Source organism: Vipera berus (genome assembly GCF_964194415.1).
Source record: "Vipera berus genome assembly, chromosome: 9".
Classification (NCBI taxonomy): domain Eukaryota; kingdom Metazoa; phylum Chordata; class Lepidosauria; order Squamata; family Viperidae; genus Vipera; species Vipera berus.
The window spans coordinates 21,431,795-21,455,979 of record NC_138212.1 but is presented as its reverse complement, the minus strand read 5'-3'; the positions used below and the strand labels follow the sequence as shown (position 1 = coordinate 21,455,979).

General features: G+C 46.8%; 1 protein-coding gene across 4 annotated transcripts in view; it reads right to left on the bottom strand.

The window, feature by feature from the left end:
* Positions 1 to 13,319: 13,319 nt before the first annotated feature.
* Positions 13,320 to 24,185, bottom strand: part of TMEM39B (transmembrane protein 39B) — a 43,733-nt gene continuing 32,867 nt past the window's right edge. The window contains exon 12 of one of the 4 annotated variants that reach the window (XR_014027314.1): positions 13,320 to 14,063. The gene's annotated coding sequence lies outside the window, so the exon portion shown is untranslated. Of the gene's footprint in view, positions 14,064 to 20,150; positions 20,677 to 24,185 lie in introns of those variants that run through there. The other 3 variants (XR_014027315.1, XM_081334494.1, XM_081334496.1) reach the window with 3 other exon arrangements.

The window sequence follows — 24,185 nt, the reverse complement described above, 5'->3', positions numbered from 1 at the left end:
GCGATCTCATCTGAGTTGAGCCAAGAGCCAAGTGTAATCTATGTAATCTGTGGACTCTCTCTCTCTCTCTCTCTCTCTCTCTCTCTCTCTCTCTCTCTCTCTCTCTCTCTCTCTCTCTCTCTGTGTGTGTGTGTGTGTGTGTGTGTGTGTGCGTGCATGTGTGCATTTGTGTATGTGTGAAAATCAAGGTGGCAGCTCAGTGGTGCAATTGAACCTTCATCCTTTGATACATGCATTGCTGCACAAAGCAATATAAATTGCAATTTTGGATAATTGTTCTCATCACAACTGAATGGATGCATTGATGGAGTCAGCAATTTGAGACAGATGCACCTTTACATTTTAAATCATTTTAGGGGTGGGTTTTTTTTGCAATGAGAAGCCATTTTAAAATACTTTTATTAGATTATGATGGTAACTATGACAAATAAAATCTATCATCCTCTTTATCGAAAAGGGACGCCTTGCAGCACAACATTTTAGATGCAACAACAGTGTTTCCAACCCCATTCCTGTCTGCCACAAAAGCTTTCTATGATATTTGAGATGCGTGTCAGCATTTAGGAGTGAGATGGAGGATTTCTAGATGGCAAAACGGACACTGCGTTCAGGAGGGTAAACATATTTGTGTGGAAGTATTAGTTGGTGAGACACGTCAGCCATTTCTTCCTTTTTCAATAAAACTCTGAATCTGAATATCACCATTGTCTTTATTCTAAGGATAAACTTATGTAATCTTGTATGAGAATATGAGAAAAAGAAAAATCCATACAGGTCATCCTCCCTTACAACCACAGTTGTGATAGGAACTTCCATTGCTTAAGCCAGACATGTCAAACACAAGGCCCGGGGGCCAGATCCGGCCCGCGAAGTGGTTTCATGTGGCCCGCGAAGCCATCCTGGAAACAGTGAGGGAACGGCCCCCACTGCCTTGGCCCTGGCCCAGAGACCCTCCTTCCGCCAGAGACCCTCAGATCTGTCCCATTCCTGCCCAGGTCCCAAATAGGCACCCTTGATGCCAACGATGTAGAGCTGGCCACGCCCACCCAGTAGGCCATACGCACTCTAGCCACACCCACCCAGTAGGCCACGCCCACCCAGGTGAGGGCAACCGCAATGCTGATGCGGCCCTCAATGAAATTGAGTTTGACACCCCTGTTAAGCAATGTGTTCATTAAGTGAATTGCATATTGCATATCATTTTACAACCTTTTGCATTACAGTTGTTAAGTGACTCGTGTGCTTGTTAAGCAAATCTGGCTTCCCCACTGATTTTGCTTGTCGGAAGCCCCTGAGAAGGTTGCAAATGCCAATCACATGACCCTGGGATGCTGCAACTGTTGCAAATGTGAGCCAGTTTTCAAGCCCCCAGGTCACAATCATGTGACTGCAGGGACACAGCGACGGGTGTAAATGCAAGGACCTGTTGTCACTCACTTTTTCAGTGCCTCCATAACTTCGAACAGTCACTAAACGAATGGCCGCAAGTTATGGACTACCAGTAAAACATTATTAAAAAAAACTACTCGATGCAAATTTAAGCAACACTGGCTTTTATATACACCACCTTCATTCATTTATTCATTCATTTATATTGCATATTTCTAGACCACCCACTGGGCAGTGTACAATCTAGAATAGAATAGAATAGAATAGAATAGAATAGAATAGAATAGAATAGAATAGGATAGGATAGGATAGGATAGGATAGGATAGGATAGGATAGGATAGGATAGGATAGGATAGGATAGGATAGGATAGGATAGGATAGAATAGAATAGAATAGAATAGAATAGAATAGAATAGAATAGAATAGAATAGGAAGGGGCCTTGGAGGTCTTCTAATCCAGCCCCCTGCTCAAGCAGGAGAACCTATACCATCTCGGACAAGTGACCATCCAGTCTCTTCTTCAAAACCTCCAGTGATGGAGCCCCCACGATTTCTGACGGCAAGCTGTTCCATTGGTTAATTGTCCTCACTGTTAGGAAGTTTCTTGTTAATTCCAGGTTGCTTCTCTCCTTGATCAGTTTTCAGCCATTGTTTCTTGTCCTGAAGAATAATTTGACCCCCCTCTTCTTTGTGGCAGCCCCTCAAATACTGGAAGACTGCTATCATGTCGCTCCTATTTCTTCTTATGAAATTAAGAATAACATGTTAATATTAATTTAGGATTAAACATTTAAAACATTGTATGATTACAGCATTGTAACATTTCAAAGAAATAAAAAAATCCCAAGATGGTCATTTAACATTGCTTAATCAAGGCGGAGGGAGGGCACTAGCCAGCCCCATGATTGCATGGACCTTTGTGCCCCCTACTCAAGGCCATGGAGTCAGGGTTTGACCCCTTCATGGAAGGCCAGGAGAGTGGGGGTCCACCCCTGCCCCCCACCCGTGGGAAGGATGCTCCATAATGCAGTGGCAGCGGCAGAGAAGGTTTTCTTGCTAGTCCCAGACAGTCAAAATATTACACAGCAAGGCAAATGTAAATATTTGGAATATAAATGGGAACCAAGAATTGACTATTGTAAAAAACTGAAATCGGAAGCACAACAAAATATCAAAAGTCTATTAAAAATTACTTTGTTTTTTGTGGTTAAATTATCATCAGTGATAAACTGAGCCCTTACTATACAATCTTGGTAAATCCTTTGTCCGCCTTCTGATGATATATTTCTGTATCATCTATTTTCCTTTTGTTTGTTCATTTGCTCTTCTTTCCTCCTTCTTCTCCTTCTTCTCTTAAAAATGATTAATACATAAATAAATACTACTTGATTTCAAATTTCCTCCCTTCTCCCTGATAATTACAATCAGCATGTTTACAAACATTCGAAATTATTTCTGATTGCAGTCCTTGTGTTAATAGTTTCCCCCCTTAAAAACCACGCTCTCTAGGTTCATTGTATGATGTGTGATACACAGGAAGCTTTTCCGGCTTAAATTTGGTCAAGATTCTCTTCTGAGTGTGGACTTTTAATTTTGCCTCTGCTGCATATTCCCAGTTGGCTGGTATTTTTACCCCAGGCTGGTATTTTTAACAAAATATTTCTTTTAATGTTTGTCTTTGTGGCCATCAGTTTATATCTCAATATATTGTGATGTTCTTTTTAATTCATGTCTTCTGGAAGAAATCCTAATTATATATAAAAAATGGAAGATTCAATTCAAACTTTGTTTTTAAGAGATTTTTAATTGTGTATTTCTTTCCAGTATTTTTGAGTTGTCTTCTTTTTACATGACCACATATAATGAAATGTTCTTTCCATAACACAACATTTGTAACATCTTTTATTATAAAGGTAAAGGTAAAGGTTCCCCCGCACATGCGTGCTAGTCGTTTCCGACTCTAGGGGCCGGTGCTCATCTCCGTTTCAAAGCCGAAGAGCCAGCGTTTGTCCGAGGACGTCTCCGTGGTCATGTGGCCAGCATGACTAGACGCCAAAGGCGCACGGAGCGCTATTACCTTCCCACCGGAGTGGTCCCTATTTTTCTACTTGCATTTTTACGTGCTTTCGAACTGCTAGGTTGGCAGAAGCTGGGACGAGTAACAGGCGCTCACTCTGCTACGCGGCACTTGGGATTCGACCCGCCAAACTGCCGACCTTCTGATCGACAAGCTCAGCGTCCTAACCCACTGAGCCACCGCGTCCCTTTCTTTTATTATACAGTTTATTTATTTTTTGTCATTACTGAGAGAGTTGTGTACCATCTGTAAACATTTCATACCAATTTTGTCTTAAAATGTAGCTTGAGGTAAATTTTATTGATTTTTTTCCCCGTCCGTAATTCTTCCCATTGTTGTATTGCAATTATTTCTTTTAGATTTTGCATCCACTTGTGATTTTTTTTACTCTCTATCTCTGTCAAGTTTTAATAGCAATTTATATATACATCCCAGTAGATGGCTGAGATTTTGTATGGGTTTCATTTTCTGAATTTCCCTTAAAACTCTCTTTCTTTCTTAAGATCACTTTTTTTTCCTCCATCAATTTGTGAAGACGTCAACAGTGCTAAATTTTGAGATTCACCAGGTAATTGTCGCTGTGTCTTTAATTGACTTCTGGAATTTGAATAGACCATATCTGCATATATAATTGTCCTTTTCTTTGGGCATTTTTTGGGGGTCCTATGAATGTGATTATCTGGAGGATCACAGTGAGGTTAAAAAAAAATCAAGATGGCAGCTTCAACCCTACAATCAAAGACCAAACCCTTTCTTACAGGTTGTGAAGCCCTTAAAAAGGGGCGGAGCTTCAACAGCATAGCTGCAGCTACCATCTTGATTTTTTTGGCCCTCTGTCTCCAAGATGGGTGGACTTCAACTCCCAGAATTCTGGGAATTGAACTCCACCCATCTTAAAGTTGCCAAGTTTGAGAAATGCTAACCTAGAAGAACAACAGCATGCAAAACAGGAGCATTACCACAACACATGTAGAGCTAAATATACAGTAAATCAGCCCCATTTAAACTCACACAACAGGAGTTGTTCTTTTCATTTTCTCAATCCACCAGTTCCAAAAACATCCCTGATTTTTCAAGCTGTTGAGTCTTCCATTATTTTCTGTCTCCAGCTTCAGTGCGAATGAACACCAGAGCAACAGGTGGTGGAAACACTTGCAAAGGATTAAGTTGGTCATGAAAAACTGGCATTTTTTAAAATGGGTGCTGTAAATGCTTTTCCTTTTATGACTGTTCCTCATAGGTACCAAAGTGCAACTCTATAGGATGGTGAGGGTTTGGGAAGAGAAGAGCCACAGAAACGGTAAGGGGCTTGAAGATGAAGTCTTCTGCAGAACAGTTGGAAGGAACTGGGTGTGTTTGAGGTAGAGAGAAGATAGTGGGGACACACAATCTTCATCTTCCAACATATGAAGGAATGTCCTAAGGATAAGGATTTATTCTCCCAAGCACCCAAGGGTAGAATGAGAACCAGTGGGTGGAAGCTTTGCACAAATAGATCCGATCTCAAAATAAGCAGGAATTTCTTGACCATGAGTGTTTGTGAAGCCTCTCAACAGCCTGCTTCCTGGAGTCATGGAAGGTCCATCACTGGAGATTATCAAACAAAAGTTGGACAACCATTTTGGAGGTCTGGAGATTTTCAAACAAAAGTTGGACAACCATTTTGGAGGTCTGGGATGGTCTAAGGGTTCATGGGCAGAAGCTCAATTAGAGAGCTCCAGAGTCTCTTTCTATGATTCTCACTAGAGGTAGTCCTTAACAGTCATTTAATAACCATTTGAAGTTACAATGGTGCTGCATGAAGGGACATGGCTTCTCCCTGAAATTATGGTCATTGCAGTGCACCTGGATCATAAGAACAAAGTTAGATCGCCAACCAGCTAATATTTACGACCATTGCAGTGTTACAAGACACACAATTATCATTTGTGAAGCCAGCAGGGAATGTCATAAGGTGCAGTCATGTGATGTCTTGCTTAGTGACCTAACTGTTTAATGACAACTTTTCTGGTCTCAAGTGTGGTCCTACTTTATGAACTACCTGTGGCAGCAATTCTGCTTAGATTTCAGATCATTGCATCCTGGGCTTGAAGAAGTACAGTAAATGTGATGCTTTGGTCTTTGGAGAAAGCACCTTTTTGACCTGAGCACACTAACAAGATCAAACCACCAGGTCTTCCCGAATAATTGGGCCTGCCTCTGCCTCCTTGAAGGCATACTGCACTAGCAATAGACAGCATCAGCAGAAATCCTTGGCAGTCCCAATTTTAGCCCTTTTTCACATGACCCTGAGTCCTTGGCTCTCTCAGCTTTGTTCTGGGAACTTGGCGGCTTCCTATGACAGACACGTTCCTTCTCCTAAGCCACAGCACAAGGCAAGGAACCATGCAGCAGTTTCCCCCTGGTTTTTGGAGAGGCATTTTATGCACAGCTTTGATGTTCCTTGGTCAGTTCCTTTGTCCTGCAAGGGTTAACCTAAAGAGTGCCTTATCTTGGGTGTGTGGGGTGGTTGCTGTGATATTTTGGCTCTTTGTCAAGGCCCTTAAAATACACAGCCACCTGTGTTGCCTTGGGTCGAATAGAAATAGAATCATAGGGTTGGTGACTCTTGGTACTATAATCTCCCTGGTGTTATTTTAAAGCAGTGTTTCCTAACCTTGGCCATTTTATGATGTGTGGACTTCAGTTCCCAGAATTACCCAGACAGCAGGTTGGGAAGTTCTAAAGGGTTTTCTTTGGCTTTCAAAATGGTGTGTATTTTCACAGTTATATATCTCATCAGTGCTTTTTTTGTAAAAGAAAAAGGTGCCGGAACTCACACATGTCATACAACCCACCTTGCCTACCCTACAAGGTTCCATCCAAAAAAGGTGCCGGAACTCTGTTCTGAGCGTTCTATGACAAAAAAAGCCCTGTATCTCATACTTTGGGTGTTTATGTTTTGCATCTGGCTGACTTTAATGGGATTCTTCCTATCTATCGTTTAAAACAGATCTGGGATTTCTTGGGTTGCGCACTCTAAGCACCTTGGGCAGCTCTGCATTCGTGGAAGGCGGCTAAGGAATGAACGAAAAGAAGATCTTCAATAGGGGAGCAGCAAGCAGACCTGAAGCTACTGAGGCATCCTAGAAGACCCAACCTTTCTCAGGCCACCCGTGCTGTGAAATGTACGTTGGTGCAAGAGGGAGGGAGGGAGGGAGGAGAGCTGCACATGAGGCTATTGGTCGGTGTAGCCCCTTGGGCGCTGTGGCTGGTTGAGAACGACGCATCACCACCACCACCGTAGCTCGGTCACTTGATGAGTCCCTGCTCAGAATATCAACTAGGCTGGGGGTGGGGGACCTCCTCCAGCAGCTTGTTAGCAGAGTTGCCTGGACCAATGGCTCCCCGCCTTTCGGCATTCCTCTTTCTGCCTGGCTGCACCGGAGGATGTGCCCAGCCTGATCAATCAGATGGAGTCTCCTCAGGAAAGACGCTGAGAGAGGCCTCTGGGCAGTGGCCACTCGGGACCTCCCAAGGCTCTGGATGGTATCACACCCCTCCAGGTTGTGACCACCGATCATCAGTGCAAAGAGGACGTAACTGCCAGTTGTCCTCACTGGCTGCTTGGGAAAGCTGGGTGGCTTTCCCTGCCCCCCCCTCCCCCAGCCATGGTCCCCCAAGAGAAGGAGCAGCATGTCAGTCTTTCTATTTCTGAAAGGAGACCAAAAGGAGAGCAACTGAACCCTGGCTATCTGAAAGTGGTGGAAATCATAGTCGTCTCGGGGCAAGGAAGTTAGACTTCCTGCAACGGGATTGGATTCGATCTGCAGATAGTCCTCGTTTAGCAACTGCATCATTTAGCGACTGTTCACAGCTACGATGCGATGAAACAATGACTTTCTGATCAATCTTCGCATTTACAACCTTCGTAGGTCTGACCGACAAAGAAAATCTCAACTTAAGATTGTAAAATTGTGTTTTACTTAGTGATGACTTTGCTTAATGACCGAGTTGATGGTCCCCAATGTGGACTATGTGGATCTAAATGAGGGCTATCTGGATCTAATTCCATTCCAAATTAAAACAATAAAATCAGGGTGTTGACAGGAGAGCATCAAGGGGTACGTAAGTCTTGGATTATAGGATACTACGTAGATGATTGTTAGGCTAGTTTTTGATTCTGTAGAGTTCTTGGTACTCCCTGGGCTTGGATGTTTTTTCTGCAGATGTTTCGTTACCCAAATAGGTAATGAAACATCTGCAGTAGGTAATGCCAGAAGGGAGTGGGGTTTGCTCTCTCTTTATATACAAGTGACTTGCCCTGTCAGTGTTGGTAGGAGTGTCTTTTCTCCTTGATACCTTGATCTTAGCATTAATTCTTGCTTATTTAGGTGTTGATTGCTAGCAAGGAAGCATTCTGATCTTTTTGGTCTCTTTTTAGGATTTTCTTTCTCTTTTGAATGGTGCATAAAATGTGGCTTATCTCTATGTGCAGAATATGTATGCTATGTGCTCCATTCAGGGAAACCAGGGAAGTGCCAACCAGCTTCACTCCCAGCTTAGTTTCTACTCTACTGTCTGGTCAGGATCCCTCAAGGTTGAACACTGACTGATCACAGGTAATCCTTGACTTATGGCCACAACTGGGGGTAGAATTTCCATTGCTAAGCAAGATGGTTGCTAAGTAAGTTGCGCTTACATTTCACGTCCTTTTTGCCATGGTTGTTAAATGAATCACTGCTGTTGTTAAGTGAATCGCATGGTCATTACGCGAATTCAGCTCCTCCCTTTGACTTGGTTTGCCGTAAGCCATCTGGGAAGTTTGCACATGGCCATCTCGTGACGCCAACATGCTGCAACCGCTGTAAACACGTGCCAGTGACCAAGTGCCTAAATGTTGATCACATCACTGTTCTGCAGTGGTAGTTAAGTGCAAGGACCAGTTGTAACTCACTTTTTCCAGTGCTTGTGTAACTTTGAATGGTTGCTAAACAAATGCTTGTAAGTCAAGGACTATCTGTACAATAATTAAGACTCAGATGAAGGTGGACTGGCCATTGCATCTTTGCGTTAACCACCCCTTTTAATATTGATGGGGTTGGTTTCTTCCTTCCTCTAAATGGATACTACAATGATAGTTAAGGCTGAGGATTGATCATCAGCCATTTTTTTTCTCAGTGCTGTTGTAACTTCGAACAGTCACTAAATGAATGGCTGTAAGGCAAGGACTACCTAAGTCCAGAAGTGGTTGTGATTGCATGCAGCTTCCTCACAGCTGGGTCAGAAGAGCAGCAGAACAGTCCAGAGCAGCAGGGCTCAAAGGCCAGGCTATATGTTACCATAGGACCTGTTTCAGACCCTCGTTGCTAATGGGTCAACAGCAGGAGGAATCGTATTAAGTTAAGTGTCTGCTTTTGTGTGCTAACACCCAGGGTTACGCCCAGGATCGTGTACTTTGGTAATTAGCACCATGGTGTGAATTGCATTGCAAGACTTCCCATGCAAGTGTGCAGAGAAGAGCAACAAAAATGGGAAGGGGTCTGGAGGCTAAATCCTTTGATGAGCAGTTGAGAGAGCTAGGTATCTCTAGCCCAGTGATGGCGAACCTTTTAGAGTGCCCAAACCGCAACCCAAAGCCCACTGATGTTATCGTCGGGTGCTGGGTGGGCGTGACCCATTGGGTGGGCGTGGCTGCGGTGGTAACGGCAGACTGGGTGGGACTAAAAAGTTCAATCAATCAATTCCAACTTTGCGAGATCTTTTTTTTTCCTGCGAGAAGTTGAAACTGATTGAACTTTTTTTTTTTTTGCACACGGAGGTGGAGGCCTAAAGCGAAAAGGTTTTATAAAACCCAGCTGAAGGCCTAGGACTGGGGCAACGGTGCGTGTGCCCACAGAGAGGGCTCTGCGTGCCACCTGTGGCATGCGTGCCATAGGTTCGCCACCACGGCTCTAGCCTAACGAAGAGAAAGATTAGGAGGGACATGATAACAGTCTTCCAGTATCTGAGGGGCTGTCACAAAGAAGAGGGGGTTGACTTATTCTCCAAAACATCAGAGGGCAGGTCAAGAAATAACAGATGGAAGATTATCAAAGAGAAATCCAACCTAGAACTCAGAAGAAATGTCCTGACAGCAAGAACAGTTAATCAGTGGAATGACTTATCTCTGGAAGTTGTGGATGCTGTGTCACTGGAGGCTTTCAAAAATAGATTAGACAACCATTTGACTGGTACGGTATAAGGTCTCTTGCCTTATTCAGCAGAGGTTGGATTAGTAGACTTCGGAGTTCTCTTTTAGCACTATGATCCTATGTTCTCAGTCCCAAACCAGAAACATTTTTGTCATATGGCTTCCAGCAAGACAGGCTGAGGAGAACCTCAACCCCGTTGGAGGTGGAGGATCGTTCCCATCTGGCACTGTTTCCTCAAGCCCCCTGAGTAGGACCTGGGTTTTGTGAGGGGCTGCCCTTTCCCTTCAAATATTGCCTGGCTCAAGACAACAAGCAGGCTGTTAAATAGTGGGCTCCGGACCGCATGGCCAAGATGGACGACTCAGGACACCAGGGTTCAGCATTCCAACTCTTTATTGATGTCTCACAGACTGGGCGAACAAAAGGGCAACTGCCCCACTTATATACCTAGCCAGGTATACTTGGAACCAATCCCATTATCTGTATTTCCCGCCAAAAACTACCCTGACAATCCGGACAGGGCACCCTGCCACCTGGTGGTGTCAGTGGCTTATATCTGTGTAACATCCCCTATGTACATAACAGGCCCCACTTCTGTCCCAGGTGGGAAGCAGGAGCATGGGTAATGTGGCAGAGACCTGTTCCTCCCTCTTGGAATGTGCACCATCTTGGCTGCATGAAGACCGCGGGGCTTCTTGGAGGGCTTCAGAATTGGTTGCAAAACCGCTTGGGAAGCATTGAAGGAACAGATGACTTGAGTTGACATCCCAAAAGATATTGAAGAAAATGCAACTGAAACCTGGATTCCTCCCAGCAATGATTCATTAAATTTACTTTAAAAATCTGCATTGCAAAGATGCGGTAGATAATCCATGGCTTACCACCCTTTCAGTCAGAAAGACAGAAGTAGAATTATGGATTTCTGCCCTGAACAGGCAGCTGGGTCATGTCTGGCTACCCTGGTCGGGTATTTTAAAAAAATGGGTGGCCTAATTAGGCACAATTAAGCCAATTGTGCATCTGATGCACAACAGTAATTATGCCGTCTAGAAATGTTCTGCTTCAGAAAAGGGAACAATGTGTAATCAAGACGTGGCATGCGCACCATCCATTGCAGTGAGATTTGAGGCGGGGGCTGTGGATGGCATATGGACCCAGTCTGGATCCCACCCAGATGAACGTAGTCGAAAAAAAGGTGAGGGAGGGAGGGAAAGAAGAAGAGGAGAGAAAGGAAAATGTTTTTAAGTTGCAGCGTTTAGGAAGATGGCAATAGCAGTGAAAATAAATTTCCCAGCTTCTTCTCTGTGTGAATTCTTGGGGAGAACCCTGCTCAGGCAGAATCATTTCCCCACCCCTTGGTCTCAGCCTGGGCCACGGCCACGTCGCGGCTCTTCAGCCTGTCCTGCAAAGCAAATCCTTTGCAAAGTAGCCACGGCCACTGGCTGCTGCCTTAGGGAACTCTGCCCTCCTGGTTTAAGAGGAGAGGGGCTCTCTTCCTGAGCTTTGGAGCGGGAGGCAGAGGGGCTGCCAGGGTGCTGGAAAGCGAGCCACCTTGTTCAGGACACCCCCTCCTTTTGACTCGCTTTCCAGAGCCCTGGCAGCCCCTCTGCCTCCCACTCCAAAGCTCAGGAAGAGAGCCCCTCTCCTCTTAGACCAGGAGGGCAGAGTTCCCCAAGGCAGCAGCCAGTGGCCGTGGATACTTTGCAAAGGATTCGCTTTGCAGGACAGGCTGAAGAGCAGCGCCGTGGCCGTGGCCCAGGCTGAGACCAAGGGGTGGGGAGGAGCTGCTCCTGGCCAGCTTTCAAGCAGCAGCAGTGGAACGAGGGGGGAAAAAGAGACTTTCCCAGCCGGGGAGGAAATGGGGCTGAGGAAGGGAGAGGACAGGGGGATCTTGTTTGGGATGAGATTTTCCCTGTGGGCAAGGGGTCAGAGACGCAGGCTAACCCAGCGATGGGACAGGGGGCTTGGAAAGGGTTGGGGACCGTGCTTCATCTCCGTGCTGGAGAAAATGTGCTCCGTGTGTGGTTGTGGGCATCCTTCAAGGGATTGGGGGGAGGTAGTGATCAGCTTCCCAGAGGATTGTGAATGCCAAATGGCCATGGTTGGTTATGGCTAAGAAGCGTTTCTGGACGGAGTCAACTCCCTGGTCACATTTGCCTCTGATTTAATAAATCCTAGCACTTGTTTAAGATGGGTGGCCTTCCAGACTTCCCCAATCACCTAAGCTTAAGATGGATAGACTTCAGTTCCCAGACTTCCCCAGTCAGCCATGTTGAAGATAGGTAGATGGCTAGCTAGGGAAGTCTGGGAGTTGAAATCCACCCATCTTAAACATGCCAAGGCCGAGAAACGCTGCCCTATACAATGGGAAGAGAGGCTGCAATAAATATATTTATTTTGTAGATGCTATGTGCCCGATTGTGATCAGACCTACAACAATTTCTTAACAGGGACATCTGCAAGGGAGGTCAAGAAACTCAAGGTGGTGGCTACAACCCTGTAATCAAAGCCCTGTCCCTTTTTTATGTACTTTGTTCACACAATTGCAGCCTCCATCTCGACTTTTTTGACCTTCCTTGCAGATGCCTTTACTCCCTAGAAATCTACAAGGGAGGGTTGGTCTCCTGAGGACTGAGGCAGGGTCTCTCTCTTCCAGATATGCATGACACACGCAACGTTAGGACACACGTCGCATTAGTTCACTTCTCTCCTCCATAAGGAGAAAGGAAAATGTTTCCTTCTTGCGTTTCCAAAAAGCAGCTGTTAATGCACTTTCCACAGATCACAAAAAGAGGACTTAAAAGGGTGAACAGAGTTCAAGATAAGAGCAAAGCGGTTTCCTTGGGCAGCCAGATGATCCTTGGCTGCATTACCTGAGGAACTGCCTCGTCCCCATCATGTCAGCCCATCCTTCCTGGCCAGCTAAAGAAGGGATGCTGTAGACCCCATCAGTTAAAAGAATTTTGATTGGCAGGATCCAGGAAGAGGGTCTTCACTGCAACCTTCCCCCTTCCACCACCACCTTTTAACGTTTAATGTATTTTATTTATATTTATTTATTGGTATCCTGTCTTAATCTTTACAAGTAACTGAAGGCAGTGAACATATTTAATACTCCTTCTTCCTCCTATGTTCTCCACAGCAACCACCCTGTGAGGTATGGTTGGGCTTAGAGAGAAGGACTGCCCCAAAGTCACCTAGTCGGCTTTCAGCTAAAGTGGAACTAGAACTCGCAGCCTTCTGGTTTCTAGGTGGGTGCCTTAACCACTAGACCAAAATGGCTCTTTTATTTTATTCCTGTTTTTTGAGGTATTGTATTTTATATAGTTTTTGTTTTAAGATACATCACCCAGAGTGTAAATCCAACCAATAAATAAATAAAAATAAAATCTGCTGCTTGCCCCAGCGTATGGGAGCACCTAGCTCATCTTAGCTGAACCCAAGAAAGCCAAGGGGCATTGGTTTTAGTGAGCCTCTAGGACAGGGGTCTGCAACCTTGACAACTTTAAGACTTGTGGACTTCAGCTCCCAGAATTCCTCAGCCAGCTAGGAGATCCCAGGCTGAGTCGTGGCAACTTATTTCTGTGTTGCTACTGAAGAAAGTGGATTTGTTTAGTGGATCTGTTATGTAGGTCACCTGTCCACCAGGGGGCAGCAGCCAGGGGACCTGATTGGGCAACCTGTCCAGCGGGAACTTGAGGACACCGGGTTGGGTGATACCTGTCTGGCGGGAGATTTGAGAGATCGGGTTGGCTGACTTCAGGTGGATGGGAAACATATATAAGAGGGTACCTCCGAGGTGGGGGCAGTTCTGCCATGTTGTAGTCAATAAAGAAGGATTAATATACGTTGTCTCCGAGTCCCTGTCACACGGCCTTCCGGACACAACAGGATCCACTAAATCTGCAGAGGTTGAGCTGAGTTCAAGAGAGATTTGATTCAGTGAGTACTGAATAGGTGCAAAAAACAACAACAACCCACCAAGGCACCAAAGCTCTTTGAGAAACTCCTTGACTTCAAAGGCCCATTTTTACCATTTCCTTTGGATCTTTGGGTAAAGGAAGGAAGCAAAAGAGTGGTGTACCAATCATAACTGATGAGATAGAAATGTTGGAAGGCAAGTTTTACTTCTGTTAATATCACGGTCCAGGTCATCCAGTCCATCTGGCCAGAGGGAGATCTAGACCAAAAGTGAAGTTCAACACAGAGTACATGAGAGCTCAACTCCTGGCAATTAATTCAAAGACTACCCTCCAACTGTTTGGGCTGTTGCAAGATTCTGAAGGGGTGAAAAGGGCACCAAGAGTCTCCTCCTTCACAAGTGTCACTCCCACCCTTGCGGCCGTTGGAAGAGACGCCCGATGCTTGTCTCCAAACCACTGAAGAGATGGTGGTCTCGTGGATTTTGTTTTCCAGGTTGCATCTGAAAGAAAAGGAAAGGTGTGAAGTCGCACTTGAGCCCCATCAAGGTGGGAGGCCCAGCCAGGTTCCCATGGGGTGTGTGCTCAGGTCTCCTCCTGGGGTGAGTGCCAGGCAATTACTTGTGGTTTGTGTTTTGTAAGAGTTGCAGGAAAGGGGTGTGAGACCATCTGGAAGCCAAGAGAAACACAACAGAGGAGCCATGAGACACAGAGGTAGCAAGACCTCTGGGATAGACTACCCTCCCCATTTGGCACTTTTGCTTCCCCCTCTCCTGGTCCTGAACAGGAATCAACCACATTCATGATTTTATGTGTCATAAGGTAAAGGTAAAGGTAAAGGTTCCCCTGCACATGCGTGCTAGTCGTTTCCGACTCTAGGGGCCGGTGCTCATCTCCATTTCAAAGCCAAAGAGCCAGCGTTTGTCCGAGGACGTCTCCGTGGTCATGTGGCCGGCATGACTAGACGCCAAAGGCGCATGAAACGCTGTTACTTTCCCACTGTAGTGGTCCCTATTTTTCTACTTGCATTTTTACGTGCTTTCAAATTGCTAGGTTGGCAGAAGCTGGGACGAGTAACAGGCGCTCACTCTGTTACGTGGCACTCGGGATTCGACCCGCCAAACTGCCGACCTTCCCATCGACAAGCTCAGCGTCCTAACCCACTGAGCCACCGCGTCCCTTATGTGTCATAAAGAATACTGCAAAAACAAAGGTGAGTCTATGTCCTTGGCTCAGAATTCCTTAATTTAATATCAAGGGCCTCTCAAGTTCAGCTTGGCTACCGATAGCTTCATCAGCTCATCCGTGCAGATATCTTTGCAAATGTCCAGAAGGAACATTTGCATCCATTTGGGGTGGATTCCACTCCTTCACCCTTCACTCCAGAGACTCTCTGAAGGCCTCATAAAGTTTCCTTTGAGTTGAGCTCAGTTTCAATGACTTCACGGTCACCTGTCATTTTATTGACAGATTTGCTGTTGACTTTGGGAGCATTGGTATCTGTGATTTATTACTTGTTGGTATAACTTATGGTTAATGATTGTAACTATGATCTATAATATATGACCTACCACTTGGTTGTTGTATGTATATTGAGAGCTTCTGCACCGGAGACAAATTCCTTGCGTGTCCAATCACACTTGGCCAATAAAGAATTCTATTCTATTCTATTCTATTTATTTATTTATTTCCCAGTCTAACATATAGCCCTGGTAGTGCCTCACCCTGGTATTAAGCTAGCTGAACAGGGCAATAGTTGTGTCTGAACAGGCGAAGAGGGCAACAGCTGCAGAGTTTGAATTAAGCTCTGCCCCACCATCTAAAGACAATGAAGTGAACAGCTGAGTTTCTTCACAGAGGGGACCTTAAAGGCCCCAAAGTGGCTGAGGAGGGGAACAGCCTGTATCCACCCCCCCACCTCCCCCCCCCGTTCCCTTTCATTGCATAATGAGATTTCTGAGAGTTCCCTCACTACCCCATTTACCAGGCAGAGGAGACAAGTTAACGAGAGACTGAAAGGTAAGGTGAAATTATTGAAGTCTGAAATGATTTATTAGATTTTTAAATCTCATCTTTCTTACTTTACAAAGGCAGTGAACATGCCTAATCCTCCTTCCTCCTCCTATTTTCCACACAACAATCCTGTGAGGTGGGTTGGGCTAAGAGAGAGAAACTGGCTCAGCCAACCAACTGGCTTTCATGGCTCAGGTGAAACTAGAACTCACCGTCTCCTGGCGATTGGCTCAAAGTCACCCAGCCAGTTTTCATGCCTAAGGTAGAAGGGATAGCCATGGCTGGCTGGGACATTCTGGGAGCTGAAGTCCACATATCTTAAAGTAGCTGAGAAACAATGGTCTATGGCAGGGGTAGGCAACCTTGGCTCTTTTATGACTCGTGGACTTCAACTCCCAGAATTCCTGAGCCAGCTATGCTGGGAGTTGAAGTCCACGAGTCATAAAAGAGCCAAGGTTGCCTACCCCTGGTCTATGGTAAGGTAAAGGTAAAGGTTCCCCCGCACATGCGTGCTAGTTGTTTCCGACTCTAGGGGCCGGTGCTCATGTCCGTTTCAAAGCCGAAGAGCCAGCGCTTGTCTGAGGACGTCTCCGTGGTCATGTGGCCAGCATGACTAGACGCCAAAGGCGCACAGAACGCTGTTACCTTCCCACCGTAGCGGTCCCTATTTTTCTACTTGCATTTTTATGTGCTTTCGAACTGCTAGGTTGGCAGAAGCTGGGATGAGTAACAGGCGCTCACTCTGCAATGCGGCACTCGGGATTCGACCCGCCAAACTGCCGACCTTCTGATCGACAAGCTCAGCGTCCTAACCCACTGAGCCACCGCGTCCCGGTCTATGGTAACATCCCCCTTAATCCAGACATTTGCACTCAACAGAAAGACTTGTAGAGTAGTGCGATTCCCAGAAACAGCACTAAACTGCAAGTCATGCCCAGCTCCTACATTTGGACCAGGCCATGGCAGAAAACTAAAGTTGTAGTAGAAATGTGGAAATGAAATGTAAGGCAGTGGCCGGGATTGTGAAGAGTGCACTCGCAGTGTATTTGGGAGGCCAGAGGTATCATGTTTAAAGATGATTAAAAAGGAGGAAGAAACTCTTGCCTAACCAAAATGTGGGTGGGGGGGGAGAGACCATGGATGAGACAGGCCTCATTTTCTTGGCATGCTTTTCCTGCAGAGATTTAAGGGGGGGGGTTTCTCAAAAGTTGAACACAAAGGTTGCTCAGAAACAGCAGCAACCCAGGCAGTCTATAAGGGAACCCCAAAATTTGGTTCCGTGTGTGTCTGCAGAGAGGGCTCTTCAAACTCAGATGCAAACCCTGCTGGCTGGGGCTTATGGGAGTGCTAGTCTGGTATGGCTGAGGGTCCTTATGAGCCTTAATAAGTGGTTTAGAGATGTCTGGATGCCAGGAGCCCAGATTTCGAAAGCAGCAGCTACTCTAGAGGGCAATGGAGATGGGTGACCTTGGGGAAAATATTCGGAAGGGCAAAAGCGCCCCAGGAAAGGAGCTAGTGTTAGGCAGCGGCTCAAGTCTGGCTTCTTCCTGACTCACCAAAGTATAAGAAAAATAAACAGAAAAATGAAATTTTAAAAAAAATTACACAAGCAGACTCGCAAGATTTTGTTATGGGAGCCTCTCACCATAAAGTTTAGCTTAGCCTTCCTGTAGAATCGGTTTCTTGACAGGTCTACCTTGTAGGGCTGGCAGCTATTCTCCCCCACCCCAAAAACTTGCTTTCCTCCTAAACTCTCAAGCAAAAATAAATACTGGTGTGCAAGCGAGTATGCCCGTGTGTGTGTGCGCGCGCACACATGCGTGCGTGCCCACACACACACACACTCAGCATTAGGCAATCTAGGAGAGAAGAGGAATGAGTCAGTCTGCTCGTCCTAGGTCCCTGTTGAGCACCTTTGAGTCACCTTGATTGCAACGGGTGGAGAATCTGAAGCCGTCGGGCTTTGCAGGTGGGGCAGGATTGGGAGGAAATGGCCCTCCAAGCTGCACCTTTCTGCAGGATGTCCCAAAGGTGCTTTTTCAAAAGGCAACAGGACTTTCTTGTTTTTTTTTTCCTTGGAAAACATTTCACTTCTCATCCAAGAAGCTTCTTCAGTTCGGCAACTGGACTTCCTTGGTTTTTTTTTCCTGAAAACATTTTGCTTCTCATCCAAGAAGCTTCAGTTCTGAAGCTGAACTGAAGAAGCTTCTCGGATGAGAAGCAAAATGTTTTCAGGGGGAAAAAAAAAACCAAGGAAGTTTAGTTGTCTTTTGAAAAAGCACCTTTGGGACAGCCATGAGCTGAATGATTAAGTATCTCCATAGACACTTTTGGGCAGGAAGTTCCATCCTAGGTTTGTAGCGGGGGCATCGGCACGGTGTGGTCATAAAAGGCAAGATGGTGGCCAGGTCAATACAATCCAAATTCCCCGTTTTTAATGTGTGCAATTTGCACTGGTGATCCAGTTTCCCCCCTCCCATGTGACCAAGTCCCATTTGCCCAAATCCCCTCCTTCCCCTACCTATAGCATTAACAAAGACCACAGCTGTCATCATTTTATTGTGTCCCTTTCCATTGTGATGGAGGGAAGGTCTTGGCTTCTTCAACCCATGAGGATGGGATACTTTGCACGGGCTCAGAGGCACTGCGCATGGGGGATTCCATTGCAGGAACTGCTCCTTAGGAATGAGGCTGGTGGACCCACTGCCTCCCCCTTTGGCCCTCAAGCCTGGACTTCCAAAGGTCGCCTTCCCTGGAATTTCTCCCCCTCTAGAACTGGGTCTCTTCTGCAATCAGCTCCCCCTTCTCATCTGCAGGAAGAGGGGTGGGATGTGGCTGCCATGGTAGGGGGTCTTGACGACAGCCGTTCCCATGGGAACCCTTTCCTCTGGTTTCCATGGCAACCATTCAGGGGCTTAGAAAGCCTTCTTGTCCCCCCTTGCCGCTCTCCATCCCCCCCTCCCCGTCCTGCTACCAAAGAGGGCATCAAAAGTGATGCAGAAAGGGGCGGCGGCGGTGACGCTTGAGAACTGGAAGCTGTCTCTGTGTGTGTGTGTGTGTGTGTGTGTGTGTGTGTGTGTGTGTGTGTGTGTGTGTGTGTGTGTGTAGAGAGAGAGATATCTGGGCAGCTTTGTTGTCAGTAGTTCCAGATTGGAGAAGGGAGGGAGGAAAAGCAATGGCTGGTGAGTTGAGGCTGGATCATGGCCTGGGCCAGTGTGGAGATAAACAGGAGGGAAACAATTATTATTATTATTATTTGCACACTTAATTTCATCCCTTCGTTGCAAAACGTGTCCTTCAGTTTTGCACTTCTTTGCGAGGGGCATCTTAACAGGACAGACTACTGCAGATGTTCCTTTAATTAGGAGGCACCCAACGACCCATCAGCGCTTTTAGGGGTTTTGCCTGGGACCAAAAGTTGCAGAAGGCCGAACCGTCCTTGAGGTTTAAAAGATGGCTCAGGAGCTGCACAGCAGCAAGAGAAGCGGGGGGGGGGGGGAGGATAGAGGGTGGGATGTTGGCAGGGTGTTGAGTGTAAGCCAGGTTCATCACTTTAAGAACCACAGCTCAATACTTTACTTAACAAAGGTGTCAAATGTATGAAATGGAGCAGCGGCCAAGCCCTGATGACTGGTCGGTCACTTAGCAGTCAGAAGGTGAGTGTTAGCAGCTTTTCAACAAAGCTTATTCCTATTAATAAAAATGGGGATTTTGATTTTTGACTAGCAAAGACTAATTCGGTTCTCTACATACTGGGTGTAAAGTAGGATTGTTAAACAAGTAGTCCTCAACTTACGACAGCTGTTTAGCGACCATATATGCTTTATGTGCTAAAACATATAAAGAACGGTTGCTGGAATTGGGTATGTCTAGTCTCATGAAGAGAAGGACCAGGGGTGACATGATAGCAGCCTTCCAGTATCTCAGGGGCTGCCCCAAAGAAGAGGGAGTCAAGCTATTCTCCAAAGCGTCAGAAGGCAGGACAAGAAGCAACGGATGGAAACTAACCAAAGAGAGAAACAACCTAGAACTAAGGAGAAACTTCCTTAATTGTTAGAACAATTAATCAGTAGAACAACCTGCCTCCAGAAGCTGTGAATGCTCCATCACTGGAAGTTTTTAAGAAGAGACTGGACAGCCATTTGTCTGAAATGGTATAGGGACTCCTGCCTGAGCAGGGGGTTGGACTAGATGACCTCCAAGGTCCCTTCCAACGTGATGATGATATTATGACACATCTCTCCAGGACTACTTATTACCAGGATTTGAAGTTATGATGACCAGCCCCACCCCTCTAACCCGTAGCCACACGTTCGCATTTGGGGTGCTCGGCAACCACCTTGAATTTACAGAGAACTGCAGCATCCTACAGTCACGTGACTATAATTTACATTGCTTTTCCCCCCCAGAAATCAGCATTAACTTCTGGTTTCTGGCAAAAAAAACCCCACTCCTTGCAGACAAGGGATTCGCTTAACAACTGCCACAATAAAAAGTCACAATCACATGGTGCAACTTACATAATTCTAGGCTCAATTCATTACATTTGTACTGTGACTATACTGATATTGGCGTCGTTCATAAAACACATTTAATCGGGTTCCAGATTTGTACGATGACATCGCCTTAAAGTAACCGAAGAGCCTGGTTTGAAAAAAGCCTTTGTGGCTGCAAGGAGACCTTCCCATTTGCCACTTGCACAGAGGAGGGCCTCACTCAGCCCGAAGGGCCTCACAAAGGCAGCGCCAGTCTTGGCTTTCTCAAGATCATGTACAACGTGACTCTCTTAACAAGGGCTGCCTTGAGTGGCTTGTGTAACTGCATTCATTTGCCCAAAGCTGCCCAGCCCTTTCAGCTGCTCATCCCACATCCCGGAGAGGAGAAGATCCGCAGAGCGTAAGGACAGAAGAGGTGAATGGCAGAGGATCTGGAATCGGGTCTCCTGGTGCATCGGTTTCCAGGACCAGCCAAGACAAAGGGGGAGATTTCAAAGGCCAGGCATTGCTCATCTTGATGGAAAGGTTTAGGTGGTGCAGGAAGGGTCGCTGGTTGGATGGGAACTCTGCTGCTCTTTTCACCTCTTGCAGCAAAGGGAGGCAGTTGCTGGGGGAAGCAGAGGGGATAACATTTTATTTTGGTCATCCCAGCAAAGGGCCCTGGGGAATGACACCCCCCCATTTCATGGCTTTGTCCTCCAAGGAGGCACGTCCTTGAGTGAGGCAAGAGAGACAGTCAAGGTGTGGGCTGGCATTAGAACCAGGCAGCTTTGGGCAAACGTCTGCATTCACACAGGCAACTCAAGACAGCCCTTGTTATAAGCTGAGTAAGTTTCAAGAGATTGGAGAATGATTGATCTGAAATGGTACAGGCTTTCCTGCTTGAGCAGGGGGTTGGGATAGAGGACCTCCAAGGTCCCTTCCAACTCTGTTATTCTGTTACAGCCACCAGCCAATTTTTTTTCAGCTTTTCACAAACCTAACCCGTCTGTCCTTTAGATGCCCGGGGCCTGTCTCTGCCTTCTGCTGCTGGGCTGAGCCCAAGCAAGAACTCCTCGCCGAAAGAGCCACAGCTGGCCACGTCTCTTAGCAAGCGGCAGCAAAGGAAGTGGCTTGCAGCGCTTGGAAAGGTAAAGAGACACTGGGCTCTAATGGCAGTGAAGAGCTATATTTAGCAGGAGGCTGGCGAGTGGGAGGAGAGCAGGTTGGCTGGAAGACAGCGGAGTTGTGATGCTGCTCTCAGAAGCTCAAAACAAAGCAAAACAAAGCCAAGACTGGGTTGGTGAGAAGGTAGAGGTACAGCAACACCCTTCCTCCACTCCCGGGGGCAGATGGTGCTTGGATGTACAGCAACTAAGAGTCCTGCCAACATTTCACCTAAGCACTCTGACTGCACAGGAGCCCAACTGCAAACAGGCTAGTGCAGGGGTAGGCAACCTTGGCTCTTTAATGACTATGCTGGCTCAGGAATTCTGGGAGTTGAAGTCCACGAGTCATAAAAGAGCCAAGGTTGCCTACCCCTGGGCTAGTGCAAGGGTGCCTAATCTTGGCCACTTAGACCTGCTTTTAAAATTCAGAACGAAATGCACACTTGAGCAGGTGAAGGTTTGCACGCTCCTGCAACTTGCAACTTCTCCTGGCTGGGGAATTCTGGGAGTTGAAATCCACAGGTCTTACAAGTGGCCATGGCTGAATACCCATGCATTAGCAGGTGACCATGCCAATTGCAGAAGCGTGAAAACCTTCGGCTGCTCAAGTGTGCATTTCGTTCTGAATTTGAAGAAAAGCACTTAGATCAAATGCTTTAATTGGTGATCAGTGGGGTCTCAGCTTGGGAACTTTCAGCGGAGCCAGGGCAGCTATTAGAATGCGAGGTGTCCCTCGGAAGGCAAGGATTTCCTTCGCTTATCAGAAGCCAGTCTGGGAGGGAGAACAGAGGGTCTTCCTATAAGGAAGCAGAGAAAAGAGCCTTGGTGGAGCATTGGGCTAATGCCTCCTTAAGTAACACCAGCTGCCTGCAATTAGTGCAGGTTCGCATCCCACCAGGCTCAAGGTTGACTCAGCCTTCCATCCTTCCGAGGTAGGTAAAATGAGGACCCAGATTGTTGGGGGCAATTAAGCTGACTTTGTAATAATGCCGCTTGGGGGGTGTGTGAAAGCCCTAATAAGCAGGCATATACATAGAATGAAGGCTACTGCTAAGCTTGTAAGCCGCCCTGAGTCTTCGGAGAAGGGCGGGATATAAATGGAATTAAAATAAATAAATAAAATTGATTTGGTTGTGACTGGCTAGTTGGCTGGCTGGTGGAGAGGAGGGCAAATTTGGAAGGAGAAAGGCAGGCAAGAGCCAGTCAACTCTCTGTGGTCTTCCCTGCAACATTTCACCTCAAGATATGTGGATTCCAACTGCTGGTTCATCTGCTGCAAAGCCAAGAGATGCCTGCAAAAAATTTAGCTATACTAAAGAGTTTGATTTCTGGGAAATCAATAGGGAAAGATGGAGCTGTATTGCAAGGAAAGACTACAAAGCCAAAGGCATTGCAGGGTCTTCACGTGTGGCTTCCCAATGGCACTTTCCAAAGCCTGAATTTCTCCAAATATGGAGGCTGGTTGGAGGGAGGGTGGTGGTCTTTGCTTGTTTCGGCCAGTCCTGAAAATCCACCATTAAGGGAAACCGCTTTTTGATTAAGGGACGTTGCTCTCATGAAAATGAAATGCTAGCTCTGAAACGGCTAGCTCCGTTTTCAACAGAGACAATTCCTGTACAAAATGAATCTGCAACTGCGATCTCTCAACTACCACTAGCAGGCTTGCTTAAAAAGGAGAGCGAGGAAAAAACATCTACCAGGAGAGGTTGATGAAAGAAGAGATTGGTCTCTAAACTGCCACAAGGCACTGTTCTTCTAGGAGAAAACGGGTGCAAGCCGACTGTGAACCCAGAGAGTTATGCTGTTAGGCTGCCTTCCCCACCCAGCATGTTCCTCACAGCATCTCATGCAGTTAATCCAAAATAGATGTGCACCCTGGCAGATGTCAAGGGGGGAACGGTGAGGTGGGGGAGCAGCTGAGTCTTCCTGCACTACAAGTCCCATCCATCCCAGTGAAAATACCAAAGAGTCTGACTTAAGTCCGTGAGTCAGAGGAGAAGATCCTTGTGAGCAATTTCTAGCTCAGAATTCGGCGTGATGATACCTTTTTCCTCCAAGCTGACAATAAGCATAATTTTTCCCCTCAGGGCTTTCCCACAGTCTGGCCTTCTGCTACAACATCCGAGGGTGCAGGCCGCATCATCCGAGGCAGGATTCCAGATTCAGTTGAAGAACGGGTCTGCTCGCCCAAGCAAACGGGTCTGCTCTGCCCTCCTTGCCTCAGGCTTGGCCCAACACCAGAGATTCCCCCCAAAAGCCTTTTAATTATAAATGCTCATCTGGGGAAAGCAGCCAGGAGTGAGTCGGGAGATCCATGGACAGAAACTGGCAGCTGTGCCTCGGAGCGCTTCTGAATTTTGCTGCCATCGCGGGAATGACGTGCCAGATCAAGCACAAGGTTCTGACACGTCTTGTCTGGGAACGAGCAGCAGCCCTCCGCGCAGGCTCTGGCAGCCAATCTGTGGCGGCACCGGCAAGGCCGGTCACGTCGGCGAGCCTCCCTCAGGAGGCTGGTCCAGGCAGGGCATGCAGAGGGCTGTGCCCTGTCACTGGCAAGGATTCAAAGGCGAGACGGCAAAACTGAAGCCACACAGTGCATCCGGAGAGTCTGCTCTGAATGCCGGCCGCGGTTTCTCTGTGGGGAGATAAGGTTCTCCCACGAAACCGAGGCAGGATCTTTTTTTCACCTGCCCGGGAGCTGCACCGGGGCCCAGAAAGCAAAGGGGCAGGGCGGGATCTGTTCTCGCCGGCTGGGGCAGTGAAACCCACCCACCAGAAGGCCAGCCTCAGTCTCCCTCCTTGCCACCTGCCACGCTAGGCCTAGCTGGTGCTGATCTGGCATTAACAGCAGGGAATCTCTGCCAACTGTCTAGCAGGGTGGCACCAGCCACTTGCAGATAAACCTGCTATCTGGCAATCCATCTGGGATAAGAAATTGCAGTGAGGGCATCCTGAAGCATGTCTAGAT